Here is a 9,751-nt window from a genome sequence, read left to right as displayed (position 1 = left end):
ACATTTATGTCCTCATCGGAAGTCGAAAAGACAATCCAATATTGAAAGGTTATTACATTTATATGAGAATAAAAATTAAAGATTAAAATATTTAATACCCTGACTTATATTTGATCATTACTCCCTTCTTGAAAAGTAATGGGCGCCATTGCCCGATCATCTTACAAATAAAATTCTTCCATGCAACTTGAAAGTGCTAGATGAGAGCCTCTGCTAGAGATTCCTTTCAACATGTGTTGAAAGTGTTAAAAGCTCCTTGATTCCTCTAGTAATCAAGATCATTGTGCCATTGAAGAAGACTCGATTATGCCCCCTTGCAAATGCAACAATAGACACCAAGTGGATTCTTTTTGGATGTTGTAGTCTGTTTTGCACAACATTGTCATGGACAATGATACTAGCTCTTGAAAAATAAGTTGTGTGCGATTGCACCAATTCATAAGGTGAGAAGGAATATGTTGATAATGTAGCATTCTCATCTCCCCATATTTCATATGATACAAGTAAAAGAATTATCTTCAAAAGCCTAAGGTGAGTGTAATTTAGAGCGACACCACATGCTATAAATTTCTTCCCTTCTTCTTCCTTCGTGCTTTCTTCCCTTCTTCTTGCTTCATGCTTTCATGAGAATAAAGAGGGTTCAGCAATAGTAATATCATTATCTTCACTATTTTCCTGTGGTGAATAGATTGCACCTTCTGACATTTGACATATTTGTGTGCAACAAGGGACACGCTGAGAAGACAAAACGGTTGAGACCATAGAGGCCTATGCAGAGAATAAACTAGTGAGAAGAAATTGAGTTAGAAATTTTTGGGCATTTTGTATGCCTTATCTTTCATCCATTATGAAGAGCTTTGTCATTGTCGTGAAGAGCTTCTTCTTCCATTTATTGTAGTGTTGGCCCTTCAAATTTCAACAAGAGACTACCTCCCTGCTGCTTCTGCTTCCATCGCAACTTGTGTCCACTTCCATCGATTATCTCCATATGGAAGAGGCAGCTTCATTGAATGAAATGACAGAGAAGAACTAGTAGATCCATCATCGTCGCAATCACTCGTGTAGGCTCATCATGGAGAACCAAGAATCGTTGCTCATCATCATTATGGACATGGTTTTGAGATCTACATTGATGAGATTCATATTGATTTTCGAGGAGATAGACCATCTTAAAGAACACCCTTCATTTAGGAGGGAGACTTGCTTGTAGATGAATCTAAAATGATCGAACTAGGCTCTGATACCACTGATTTGAATTATTTTGTCAATTCAGAGGATAGTACCCAAAACAGAATTTGTGGTATTGTAAACACATAACCAATCATATAAATTTCATTTCATTGAAAATATGTAAGAACCGTACATTTTTTGGCAAACTCTGTGAAAGAGAGTTGTGTGCCCTTGAATCTATCCAATTTGGGCAAACTCTATAAAAGAGAGTAGTATGCCTGGAATCTATCCAATTTGGGCAAACTCTGTAAAAGAGAGTTGTATTCCTGAGCCTATACAATTTCGGCAATCTTGTGAAGGAGCGTATGCATGTGGACTTCATGAGAGCTGATACAAATTGGCTAACTCAGCAGATGAGATGCATGTCATAGATTTGCAAATTCGTCCTAAGAGTTGTATGCCTATAACTCTGTAACTCTATAACTCTCCAACTCCTTGCAATTGGATTCGAATTGAGCTTATTTATAAGCTTTAAAAAAAAACTGAACAACTACTACATTTATGTCCTCATCGGAAGTCGAAAAGACAATCCAGTATTGAAAGGTTATTACATTTATATGAGAACAAAAATTAAAGATTAAAATATTTAATACCTCGACTTATTTCTAATCATAGTGGTAATGTTGTTTTAATTTATATCTTATCTCAAAAGGTTAATAGTAGAATATATGATGAAATGGATATTTATTTCCTATGTCAGTTTTATTTTTTCGATGTTTTCTTTTATTTTTAACTTATGATATCATTAATATATTATTATATGTAATAAATATTAATTAATTATATATTATTACGTCTTAATATATATAATATTTTGTGTTTTTTTTTAATTTATTTTTTAATCATATTCGATAGGATCGTTTTGTTTAGGTGTTTGTCATGACAACATGTACTAACACCCAACCTAAGTAAAAAGTCAACACAAATTTTCACATTCTTTGATTCATAAAAAATGCATTTTTCCACATCACCACTTTTTAACCTACCATGCTCCTTCACATACTCATATTGAGAAGCTCAATAATTCTAAGATATGATTAAACTTGTTTATAATATTTTTTTATATTTATATATGAAATGGTGTTTGAATTGAGACAATTAACAATTATATAATATCTAATAATAATATTTTTGTATTGTCTAAAAAAAATTAATAATATTCAATTGAAAAAAACATTTGGCTATAATGTAAAAGGACACAAATAAAATATTACAAAATTTGTGAAAATTCAATTATATATTCTTTAAGTGGTCCCTAGTCATCTTTTGTGTCCACTAGTGCACGTGCTATATTCCCTTACCACCCAAACCTATCCAAATGGTATACCATTTTGGGCAGCCGCCACATAAGCGGTATGCAGGATATCCGCAACTAATAATAGTCTTACAATATATTAAATAAAGCGCACTAAAAATTAACACACATTTTTTAGTCAAAAATATTATAAAACACCTGCTCCAATTTGTCCTAAATAATCTAAATCAACTATGCTAAAATGGGAGCATATAATAATATAGAACCATTTTTGGGTTTATTTTGACAATTTTTTTGCGTGGATTTTAAATTAGGAGAAAATGGTTAGTAATTGAATAGATAATGATTTTAAAATATTTTTAATTTAAATGGGAGCGGAGACTTTTCATGAAAATTAATTTCGGTAATTTCTTAATTTAATATATTTTATGATGTATTTTTATTTAACTTTCATGATGATATGTTAAAATATTATAAATTATTTGATAATATTTATTTATTTTGTTCGCAAAACGAAGAAGTCAAATATAATTGTTAATATTGAGGCAAGTTTATAAATATTAGAATATTATTAATTTTATAAAGTATCTTTAATGATTTAACTATCTTCTTATCATTCTTAAATTCTTATGTCTATTTCGATTACACCATCAAAAAGAACGGATACGCGATTTAATATGTTTGTGAATATTATGCGTATGTGAATAGACAATAAGACGTTTCATGAAAATTTACAATATTTTCAAATATTAATTTAATATTTTTATTACATATTTTTATTTAATAAATTTTGATGGCATGTTATAATGTAATAGGTTACTAGGTAGTATTTATTTATCTTGCCAGTAGAATGGAAGATTTGAACAAGAAAGCTAATATCAAGGTGAGTTCATGCATATTAGAATATTGTTAATTTGTTATTTAAAGTATCTTTAGTAGTTTAACTCTCTTCTTATCATTCCTAGGTTCTTGTGTTTATTCCAATTACATCATTAAATAAAGAGAAGGTGTATTAGTTTTCATATATTAAAAAATATTATTATTGATGTTTTGTGTGAGTGAATTTGATAAGTGTTCCTTCATTACAACATAAATAATATATTTGGTTATCAATGCAGTGTCATCATTATCATTTGTTGGTAAATGTTCAAATTTGTTGTTTCGTTGAATATTGTGCATTTTTACAAGTATATCATATAATATCATTTGAATCATTAATATACGTACATGACATCAAATAAAATTTAATTAATACAAACACAATCGAATCATGAAGGAAAAAAAAGAAGCATAAAGATTGTGGAAAACTGATCACTTCAATCAAAATTTAATTAGTTTACTTGTCAAATTATCATAATAGAATGGCCTTACATTCGTTATATGATTTTTATAGCAACACACAAATAAGTAAGAGGTTTGCATGATTCCATATTCATCAATATTGTATCCATTATATCTCAAATCCTCACTCAAGACAATAGAATTCATTTGTCTACTTGATTGAATAGGATTTGGATAATTAGATTTATTTTCCTAGAAAGCAACTAATTTTTTTTTACTCTAAAGTTTTGCACATCCATTTGATTTCAACATAACATACTAATGTTTTCTATCATCCATTTGGCTTGCTTCTCCAAAGTGACTGGTCATGAAATCTCACAATTCCCACTATATGCAAATCTCACAATTCAGAATATATGCTAGGAAGCTAGTGTTGTCTAAGAATTCAACTACCCTCTCCAAGAGGATGACCACAAGCACAAAATTCCACTACTATTATATAGGATTCCAATCTTGTGAAAGGATTTGAAATCTCAACTAAATGAAGAGGTCTCCATATATTGGGAGAGTTTTGACATTAGAGATTTTTGCATCCCCACTAAAATAAAGAAATGTAAGAACTTAGCTATTCGGAAACAAGGTTGCTAAGTGGGTTGAACATATATAGCTCTAACAAAGATATTGAGAGTGTATCATGGCATTTGTAACTTAGAGAATATGTTTGTAGAGGTGACTTAGTGAAATGTTTGAACATGTAGCATAGATTTGTAAGACCCTTCACTTTAGGGTATGTGCAAGATCATGGTGGGCCAAAACATGCTCTTAAGTGATAATGAAATTTCATAAAAACAGAGTTATGAAACTTGATATGAAATTTTGAATAAGTTATGAACATTATTTTAAAAATATGTAAGAAGAGAATTTGTAGCAGATTGAATGTAGTTTCTAAGGTACTAGTTTTGTTTTGGAAAAAAGATCTATTTGACAAAAAATTTAAAATTTCAATGCAATAGTACTAAAATTTCAAGAAAAAGATAAGAAGTGGATGTATGTCTGACCACCCTAACCACAATAAAATCATAATATTTTTAAAATATTTTTAAGATAAGTAGTAGACTCATGTCCGAATGTGACACATATTTCTTTTGTAATTTTTTTTAAAGTAAATAATTAATTATCAATGTTTTACTACAACTTTTCAGAAATTCAAAAACTCATACATTTGACCACCTTAACTTGATCTAGACTTTATGAAATTCAATTTATTTTTTATCCTATAATAGACGAAGCATAAAATGTGATGCATATTTCAGATTCAAAAAATTCGATACCGTTTGAAAGCTATGGATGTTTTTCAATCAGCCTACCAATCAGAAAACCTATAGAAAACCTATTTCGGCGCGTGCGTAGGTGCATCAACGTGAGCACAAACACCTTATGACATTTTAAATTTTTCCCGCTCTCTTTTAAATTTTAAAAAATTTACTCTTTGTCTGTCTGTTTATCGCATGCGCAGGCACATCAACGCAAGTAGATGCATTTCGGCGCGAGCGATTTTAATTAGCGTGACTATTTTTACAAAATTCCCGCCCTTAATATAGCTTCAATTTTAAAAATTTTACCCACTAATCTTTTCAGTCTTTGTTTTCAAGATTTCAGCGCAAGCACAGGCATTTCAGTGCGACTAATTTAGATCAGCGCGACAGATAGGTATAAAACTCCCATTTGCTCTGTGTCGACTTATCTTTTTTTTATATTGTTTTTATTTACTGCAGCGCAACATAGACGTTTCAGCACCTGCGCAGGTGCTTTAGTGCGACTAACTGCACTTCAACGCATGCGCTGTATGTGCAGTGCAGTGAGTACTAATTTCCTTTTTTTTTAGTTTTGCAGTTTTAATCGACCGTCCAAGACCTTGAAAAATAGAAAAACTACTAATCTAAATTACTTGCAGGTTGCCTAGAAATTCCAACCAAACATTGTGCTTTTTTTAACTAGGCACCTAGATGTTAATTAAAGGGTAATGAATTATTGTCTTATATGTTTGGTGAAAAGCATAAAGGTAAGAGAGTATGCTCTCGTCTAGCTAGACGATCAGAAATCCAGACCCTCCAAGTTTTTCCACGTTTGTTGCATGCTTACCCTTAGCGAGACTACCTTCCCAACTTTCTCTTTGAGAAGGTAAGAGGGGAGTGACCCAAGTGAGTACACCCGGACCTAGGATTCCCAACTCACTATAATAAATAGGCCATTGACTATGAAAGGGTCAATGGTTGGGGCTATATGAGAGTTCACTCTCACATTGGGTTCTTAGTAGGATCCTAGAGATCTCAATCATGCTTGCGCGACTACTAAGTTCTTGGTGCTTCGTTGGGCTATAGGCCTCAATTGCGCTTGCACAACTACGAAGGGTAGTTCCTAACGGGAAGCCATACTAAACACCTTGTGCATAGTGGCCAAAAACCTTCTAGTCATTGGTGCAGGAGGTCGGACCTTTGAAGCCGCCCATATTTTTACGGCCCTTAGTAGAGACACAAAGTTTTCCATGAGGACTTTTCATGGGAATTTATGTTTGGCTGCCCCAGAGAAGTGAGTATCGTGGAGGGGAGCCAGTGGGGTCAGGCATCTAAGTGTCTGCTCTGGGTAAGCATAGCTGGGAAACCAATTGGGATCCAATGACTATTGTCCTTGTTAGCCTTAAGAATGTTGTATATGAGCATGAGTGACTTTGAGTTAAAATGCATTTGATCATTATGTTTGCTTTGTTTGATACATACTTGCCAAGAGTAGACTAAAAACACATCATTATCCTCAAACACTTTGCAAAATCATTTGTCCAACATAAACAATTATCCAAGTCATTACCCACACAAAGTCTAAAATTGCATCAAAACTCCATTTGTCTCATGTTTCATAAGCCCAAGTTGTATAAACATCCTAAGAAGTCAATTCACTGACCTATCAAGAAGAAGAAGCTCACACAAGCACAACTCCTTAGGCATAAAATTTTTTGGTATACCAACCATAAACTCTTGCTCAAACAGAGGACATTATTGCATCATTACCATGATTACGTCCATGGTCATAGCAATGAGTTTGATGTTAGTGATGAACTAAGAGTATGTGCCCTCCATCAAGGTTCAGGTTTGTCTTTTAACACCAACTATCGTCAAAACCGGGGTGGTCGTATCCCTTCATACAATTTTCCATCCGAACCAATCATCTATTGAGTCATGTTCATGCCAAGAAAGACCTAGTCACCAAATTGTTTCTAGTCATCACTATCATACCTCCTCAATCAATCATCGTCAATTTCCTAAGGACTTAGCACATCAAATCAATATCCCTCCACTATCAAATCAATTCTCAACATCCAAATCCAATCATCCTTTAATACAATTTAACCTCACATTAAGGTTGCAGGCCTGGTGAAGTTCCATTTAGACCTCATCATTAATCAATTGGCTTTTTGTGCTTGAAGAAGAATCCCCTCCAAGTATCTTTTTCCTCATTTTTTTGAGTCAATCAAGACTCTTAACTTATGCCTTTTCTTTTCTTAGGGTCATTAGTCAATCCTTGGTGGAAAAGAGGCTTTTTAATCATCATTCCAAGGTTTAAATCCTACCCAACTTGGTCATTACCTTGCTTGTGATTTCATCCACCACCTAAAATCCTCATCCAAGGACTAAGGTGTCAATTCTCAATCAAATCCAAGTTCTAATCCAAGAACCCCACCAATCAACAAAATCCCTTGTCGTCAAAGACAAAAACCAAAGATTCCACAAAAATCTTGCTAAGTCCTTTCATCAAAGATTTCTTCCTCCAAGCTTTTCTAAATTTATTCGTGTATGGTCACAACTTGATCTCAAAATAAAAAGATGGCTGAACAACAATATGGCATGCCAGACATTAGTGTCCTATATGAAGATCCCACACAAAGTGGGCAACCTAGCAACCAAGATCAAATCCAAAATCCTAATATGGTTAGCCAAGATGAACTCTCTCCGGAAGTGCAAACTTTCCTAGCAGACTCTTATAACCAAGAGATGATTGAAAAATTCATCCAACACAATCCTACTACACTTCTAAAGACCCTCCTTGAAAATGGAGCTCAACTTCCACTTGAATTTGATAGATCCGCTCTCTGCCAACAACCACAAGGAGACCTCACTCCTACACAAAATATTGCACCTATTATTCAAACTCAATCAATTGCAGCCCCAACAACCATCCAAACTCAATCAATGCCACCCGCGACACCTCCCCTATGCTCTCCATCCCACCTTCTTCCTCCTTACCATCTATACCACTATCAAATCCGATCTCATCTATTCTCCAACACCCTTCTATACCACCTTCTTCCATTCAACCACATATTTCTATTCCACAAACTTCTCTTCCTGTCAACAATGTCGCAAACTTTATCCGGGCCGCACTCAATCTTGTCACAATAGTTTGCGGACTACAACCAACTATCACTCAAATCCTTGCGACATCAGTCATCACATCTCATATTCCCACCTCCTCATCATATCAATACATTGGTGGTGGTGCACCTTCCTTGACTCATCCGATTTTTGGGGCAAATACAATTCATCATTATCAAAATCCACAACAAGACCTCATCAAGGAAATTCAAGAGATGAAAAATATCATCAAGGACATGAAAGAAGGGACTAATAAGAGGAGACCTTACTCGTTTGAGGAATTTTGTCCTTGTCCTTATGACCCATCTATATCATTTGCACCCTACCCCCCAGGATTTGAGATCCCTAAATTCACCAAGTATGAAGGCAAAGGAAACCCCCACAACCAACTTCGGGAATTTCACATATTATGTCAAGAAGTCTCCTATAGTGACCTATACCTTCACAGACTCTTTCTCAAGAGTCTCACAGGAGACGCCCTGGTATGGTTTTCATCTCTTCCATGAGGTTCCATTGTCTCCTTTCCAGACTTGGCAGAGAAATTTGTAGCTCACTATGCCTACAACATGGCTAATGACGTTTCTATGATGGACCTATGTAACACAAAGCAAAGGCCAGAAGAGACTTTCACCAACTTGTTACAAAGATGGCGGCATCTTATCAAGAAATTCTAGTGGGACATGTCAGAACAACATCAAATTGAGTTATTTCAAAAGAACTTGGTACCCAAACTTTCAAGACCTCTGACGTCTTAATGTATCAAATCCTTCCAAAAATTGACCGATAAGGGCCTCGCCCTAGAATGTGTCTTGTTGTAGGAAGGAACCTTGAAACATTACCAAAAACCAACACAAATTTCTTCCTCTTATCATAGTGACAAACCAAATTTTTGGTCTAAAAACAAAAATGTAGTCAATGATGGTGTAACTAATGCAAAGCCAGTCCAAACTGTGGCTGCTCCTCCAAAATCCACCACCAATAATCATCAATTCAACAATCAAAACAATCAAAATCAATCCCAAAAGCATCAAAACAATGTCTCAATCCAAGGACGACCACCCCGATCAAATAATAGGACTCCAAGAGACTTCACTCCTCTTATTGAGCCTATTGAAATGGTGTTTCAAAAACTTGTCCAAGCAGGTGCAATGGTTTTTCCGATCACTCACCCATTTGACCCCAATCATCCCAAACCTAGACGATATAATGAGAATGAGTATTGTGAGCATCATCGTATCAAGGGACATGATACACGAAAGTGCATGAAGCTTAAAATCTACATACAAGATCTCATTGATAGGGGTGAGATTGAAGTAGCAAATGCAAAACCAGGTAATAACAATGAAAAACTTAAAATGTACCAGGAACCCTTCCTGAAGCATGATAAAGGAAAAGGCTCATCATCTAATGCAGTGAGTTATGACTACACTAATCACATAACTGGCTTTGACTCTTTAGTAGGTCGCATTGAGCCCGCAAACAACCATGTTAATGTCATAACCATCCAAGGAGTTAATCCTCCCCCTTCTCAAAGTAGACCAAATCCTTCTAGGATGGT

The sequence above is a fragment of the Cryptomeria japonica genome, chromosome 4, assembly GCF_030272615.1.
Source record: "Cryptomeria japonica chromosome 4, Sugi_1.0, whole genome shotgun sequence".
In the NCBI taxonomy this organism is placed as follows: Eukaryota; Viridiplantae; Streptophyta; class Pinopsida; order Cupressales; family Cupressaceae; genus Cryptomeria; species Cryptomeria japonica.
Note: the sequence above shows the minus strand (reverse complement) of the source record.